This window comes from Myxocyprinus asiaticus, chromosome 11 (assembly GCF_019703515.2).
Source record: "Myxocyprinus asiaticus isolate MX2 ecotype Aquarium Trade chromosome 11, UBuf_Myxa_2, whole genome shotgun sequence".
In the NCBI taxonomy this organism is placed as follows: Eukaryota; Metazoa; Chordata; class Actinopteri; order Cypriniformes; family Catostomidae; genus Myxocyprinus; species Myxocyprinus asiaticus.
The window spans coordinates 45,290,868-45,296,678 of NC_059354.1; positions in this window are offsets into that span (position 1 = coordinate 45,290,868).

Below are 5,811 nucleotides of genomic sequence, written 5' to 3' on the forward strand. Positions count from 1 at the left end.
TCCGTTTTTACCCTCCTCATTTCCTTCCCTATTTAACTTCCCTGTTTTTTCTGTCCCGTGCCAGTTCGTTGTGGATTTTTACCCTGTTACTCTAGGTGTCTGTCAGTCGGTTCCTGTCTTGTCCTGTTTGTCTGTTCCAGCCCAGCCAGTCTACTCTTCACCTACCCTGGACTGTGGCGTTTTCCTCTCCGGGGTAGTTTTTGTTGATTTTTATTTATTTATTATGTTAATAAAGCCCTTTTTACTTACTCTGCGCTTGAGTCCTCATCTCTACCTCCGAACCTGACACTAATGACAATAGTTCCAAAATGAAGCCAAAGTAGGATCAACCTTTGCCTGTGGCATAGCAGCACAGAGACTGACACTCTGCTGGAATGCAATGAACACAGACAAGTGGAGTGATACGAAAATTGAAGCGTCCAAGTGTTATTATACTGAATATCAGCTTTTTGTCAAACACTGTTTGTCCAATCAGAGGACTGGAACTAAATGTTGTATACAGTAATTGAATACCCCAATTTCCCCCCCACCTTTTAAATTCCCTGGAAAGAATCTATGACTGCCTTGATATAGGCAGAATGAAAGTTACAGAAAGAGATGTTACAGTAGGGACTAAATTGTCCTTTATTCTTTGCCAGAACCATTTGTAGGTTGAAATAATACATAAGTCAGACCTTAAAATACAACTGATACTTACCGGTAACACTTGCAAGTTAACAGTAACTTGCTGAACTGGATGAAGTGACTCATTGCCTTAAAAAGGACTGATCATAGAGATTTCCTCCACTCATATTGCTACTCCGGAGTCAAAATTGAAATCTGATTGAGCTGAAATGGAGATATTGTTTAAAGTAAGAGTTGTAGAGTTCTTGTAAACATCCTGGAATAAACCAACCAAGGAAATGCAACCATTTTCAAATAAATTCTCTCTGTCTTAGTTTCCCAAAACATCATCACTCACACACACACACACACACACACACACAAAACCTGCTCAAATTAGTTTCTTCACCATTTTCCATGATGAATTTCTGCTTAATATGATAAACGTGGCCAAACAAAATTTGACCCGGCCCTTGAAATTAACATATGATAATTAATGACGAGAAATTACTGTCATTATCAACCCTTCCTAAATGGTAAATTGTACAAATCTGCATTAATTAATTTAAATTATCCTTTTATGTTTGTATGATGACTAGAAGTTTTTTTTTTTTTGTGAGTGGATAATCGCTTTTTTCTTTTTCTTTTCTTTTTTTCCCCAGTACAATGAAAACAGCGAATGACCATGGCACCATCATTTCTCAGCCACAGCATGAACGGCCATTCAAATGTTGTTTTAAAAAGTATGTCCACAAGCTTATCTTATCTGATTGACTGAGCTAAAGCAAAGCAAACAGCTCTGACCGTGTCACTGAGAAAAATCAGATCCACTGCCAAATCAAACCAGAGCTCTCCAAGCTGTGTTTTAATCTGTAAAGATTTATCTTGGACTGTATCTGTTAAAGAACTATTCTTGTTAATTACACTACAAAGATTTCAGAGCATCTATTCTGCTACTTTTTTAAATACCTCATCCTTGGGAACAAACAGGTCTCCCCCTTAATGTTTATCCAAGACAAACTGAGCCACTGTATGCACACGGAAATGTATTAAAGAGGGACAACACACTTGTTAAATACAACAAACTGGTTTGGCTGGTTTATTTAAGACACAGTTGACTTATGTACAGTATATGGCTTAAGTTTAGTCTTTAAAGTCATGGTAGCCTATAGTGCATTACTTCTCGAGAATAATCTTTTGTCTTTCGTGAGGACATTTTGGGCTGTTTCAAACCTTTTTTTGAACATTTAAGTACTTTAAAGGATAGATCACCCAAAAATGAAAATTCTCTTTTCATTTACTCCCCCTCATGCCACCCCAGATGTGTATGACTTTCGTTCTTCAACAGAACACAAACAAATATTTTTTGAAGAATATCTCATATCTGAAGGTCCATACAATGCAAGTGGATGGTGATCAGCGCTTTAAAGCTCCAAAAAGCACAGACAGTTGTAGTAAAAGTAATCCATACGACTCCAGTGGTTAAATTAATGTTTTCTAAATCAAAACAATCACTTTGGGTGAGAAACAGATCAATATTTAAGTCCTTTTCACTATAATTGTTTACTTCCGGTCGCTCTCCAATGCGCGTCCATGAGGGGACCCAATTCATGTAGCCACTCGTGCAGGGACATGCACAGACATTTTGGGGGGCAGGGGCTCAAGAGGAAAAAAAGGGCACTTCTCATAATTATTTATTGAAAAATTATTTTTTAAACAAAACATTAAATATATTAACACAACTCTGACTTCCTTACCAATTTGTTTTAATTCCCTCACATTCACGCAATTGTTTCATACTCAACAGATTTCTACAAAATAATCAGTTCACACAGAGACCATGGTCTTCTTTAGTATTCACCTCAGGACATGGTCACGACGTCTCTGGAACATCAGCCAAGATACTTAAAAATGGAACTTTACCAAGATGTTGTCACAACGTTGTCAGAAAGTAATGCCACGCCGACAAAAGGACGACTAACTGGCGACGTCGTCAGAACGTACTGTGTTTGCTGGGATGAAATGTACCTTGTTTCTTAAAATTAGAGGAAGAATTAATGCTGATATCTCAACTGACTTGAGCATGATAAACTCTCATGACACGATCAAGCAATTGTCCTTCTTCATTACGAAAAGTCCTTACAGGTGCAGCCGAGGATGTTCAGGTGTTGTATCGCTGTTTGACGCATCCTCCACATCCATGATGATTAATGGCAGTTGGCGCAGATCTGCCGCTGCCGTTCAGTGTTCTATGTGTGATTATCTGCATATCTAAGTCATTAACTGGGGAAGTTCTGTGGTGATATGCTTTAGTTATTTTGTTTTTCCTATTCACCTGCAGTGCCTTGTCAAATGTATGCAAATTAGCGCATTTTCATTAGTTAACGCCTAATTTGCATATCAATGTGGTGATTGTGATGACTTATTAGACACAAATTTTACTGTATTCACATGTAGTGTCTCCATTAAGTACAGTACATTAGCCTGTACTGAATGATATATTGCCTTAGCTAAACTTTAGCTAACATATTACATTAGCTAGTAGCTCATGAGTCATGCATGTTAACAAAACACAAGTTAACTATATTTGTCTTTTGGCTTTTGGCTAATTAGCTGTAAAGTCAAGGCACTGGTAGCTTAGTCTTTTGTTCATCACCACTCACCTCCACACGAGCCAAGAAAAACACAACTGGGATAGGAGCTGGGAGGGGCTGCTGTCTGCCTGTCTGTATGTCTGATGTGCCGATGTGTGCTGCACTGCTGCGCGGAGACCCGGAGGGAGAGAGAGGGGGAGAGAGAGAGGGAGGGAGGGAGGGAGAGGGCATCGGAACTCGACAAAATCTCATCTCCCGACCTGATATTTTGATATTTTTATTCAATAAATGTATTTGTTTGACAGGGAAGCTGTGCGCAAACAGGAATATATAAATATTAATTTATTTAAAAAATAAAAAAATAAAAAATAAAAGCACCCAAAAAAAAAAAGAAGGGCATTTTCTCTCGAGGAAGAAAAAGGGCAGGTGCTCAAGCCCCCTTTGATGTCTATGTGTGCACGTGCCTGCTCTCGCGTGACATCAGTAACTGAAAACTATTGTGTTTGAATGATGCTGCATCCCTGCAACAAGGTGTAAATCCAAGAGGATTTGCTGAGTTCTCCTTTAAAATGTCCCGTACTGCTCTCAGAGCTCTGCTCCAGGATCAGGCACTGGTGATAGTATTTTCTTTTTCCTTTTTATACATAACAAAAATTAGAATCCTGTTAGTAATGCCCCATGCACACACAAACACACACACAAAATCTGCAATCTGATTACATCTTTTATAATGTAACTGTAACAGAATGAGAAAACAGTAAAAAAGTTTTGTATACGAAATGCCAATAATTCTGTTATTTCCCAAAACTGACTGTGGGTGACTTTATACTGTATATCACATGAGGGCAAAGTCAAAATAAATATTGTGTATTTTATACTAATTGGCTTTTCATATATTAATTACATCCTTCGGCATACTTGAAACTCAGCCTCTTTCTATTATGTGCTTTCTATAGGTTATGCTATTTTGAACTTTAACTCACTCTCATGTACATATCCTGGAATATGTCTTGTAAGAGTGATAACACAATAATGCTGGTTGTTTAGGCATGATGCTGCATAGTTGCACCATCTTGGCACGACACTACAAATCAGGGTGTGTATTACATTAACTCTGATTCAGAGAGATATATAGAATACAGAATACAGCCTACTGTACATTCTATATATACTATATCTACTTTTTTATTTTTATTGAATAATGTGTATCTATATTGTGTGTATTGTATACTGTACAGTGTATGTTATTATTTGTATATTGTTGTGTGTAATTATGTGTATATTAGACTTTAAATTGTGCTGTGTTAATTTGATGTTATTGTAAATTGGTATATGTCTCATCACTGTCACGACTGCTATATTGATCAGAACCGCACCCAAGAATTTCACACACCATTGCACTTGTGTATATGGCTGTGTGACAATAAAAGTGATTTGATTTGATTTGATTTATATTCCACACCAAATGCCTAAGCCACACTTTGCTAAAACCTCCAATTAGCTGACTAGATTTTCAACTGGGCTTAAATGGTACGCCACAGTGAATACTCAAGTAATTTTACTATCAGTTTTCTCCATAGGAATTTCAACAAATTGTTCCATAAGAGTTCTAAGCCTTGAACCAAACCAATAAGCTCCGAGACCAATCACAACATTAATCTGTGACATTTTGTGCTTTATAGCTGATGCTATTTTTATGACTGGATTCAGTGATTCTGTCCATGTTTTCTGCATTGCGGAATTGCAATTGCAAATTCCAAGTTTTCCAGGATGTGCGGGAACCCTGTAAGTAGCCTATATGATTTACATAATTTGCAATGCTTTATGGGAGTGGTTTTGTCGTGATTCATGTTTCCATAGTAACACTGAGTGTGTTTACATGCACTTTAAAAACTAAATAGAAAAAAGAACAGTGAAGACAGGTGCTGCCAACAGTACTAACAAGCAGCGCAACTCAGCGCTGCCATGACAACGCTGATTACGCTGCTGAGCGGAACCTGTGAGAAACATGAGGGAGAGAGGAAAACATAAGTACATGGAACAACATGACAGATGCGTGGAGGAGACTGTCACAATCCTGCCACAACAAGAATAAAACAAGACCATAGTAGCAGGATCATGACAGGCTGCTTGACTTGGCTTGGCGGCTTGATGGCTTGATTAGGTGTAAAAGTTTGGCTTGAAGTGTCTGCCTGACTAGATATAGCGATTTGGCAAGGCGTGGTGGTTTGGCTTCATGCATCAACTTGACAAAGAATGGTGACTGGACTTAGCGTGGCAACTTGTCTTGATGTGACAGCTTGACTTGTCATAGCTTGATTAGAAGTTAATTCTTGCCTGGACATGATGACTTAATTTGACATGCCAGCTTGACTGGACAAGAAGACTTGACTGTACACGGGGCTTGAACAGGCTCGTCAACAGCCTCAGGGGACTGGAAAGGCTTGAAGACAGCCATAGGGAACTGGACAGGATCGTCGACAGCTGATTTATGTGCCTCTAATTACTATTCTTTTGTCCATGGACGAATCCTCCTATCTGTCTTCCATAGTAACACTCATATCATCCAACACCAATCTTTGCAGTAGAAATAAATGTCTTTCTTTAGTAAAAC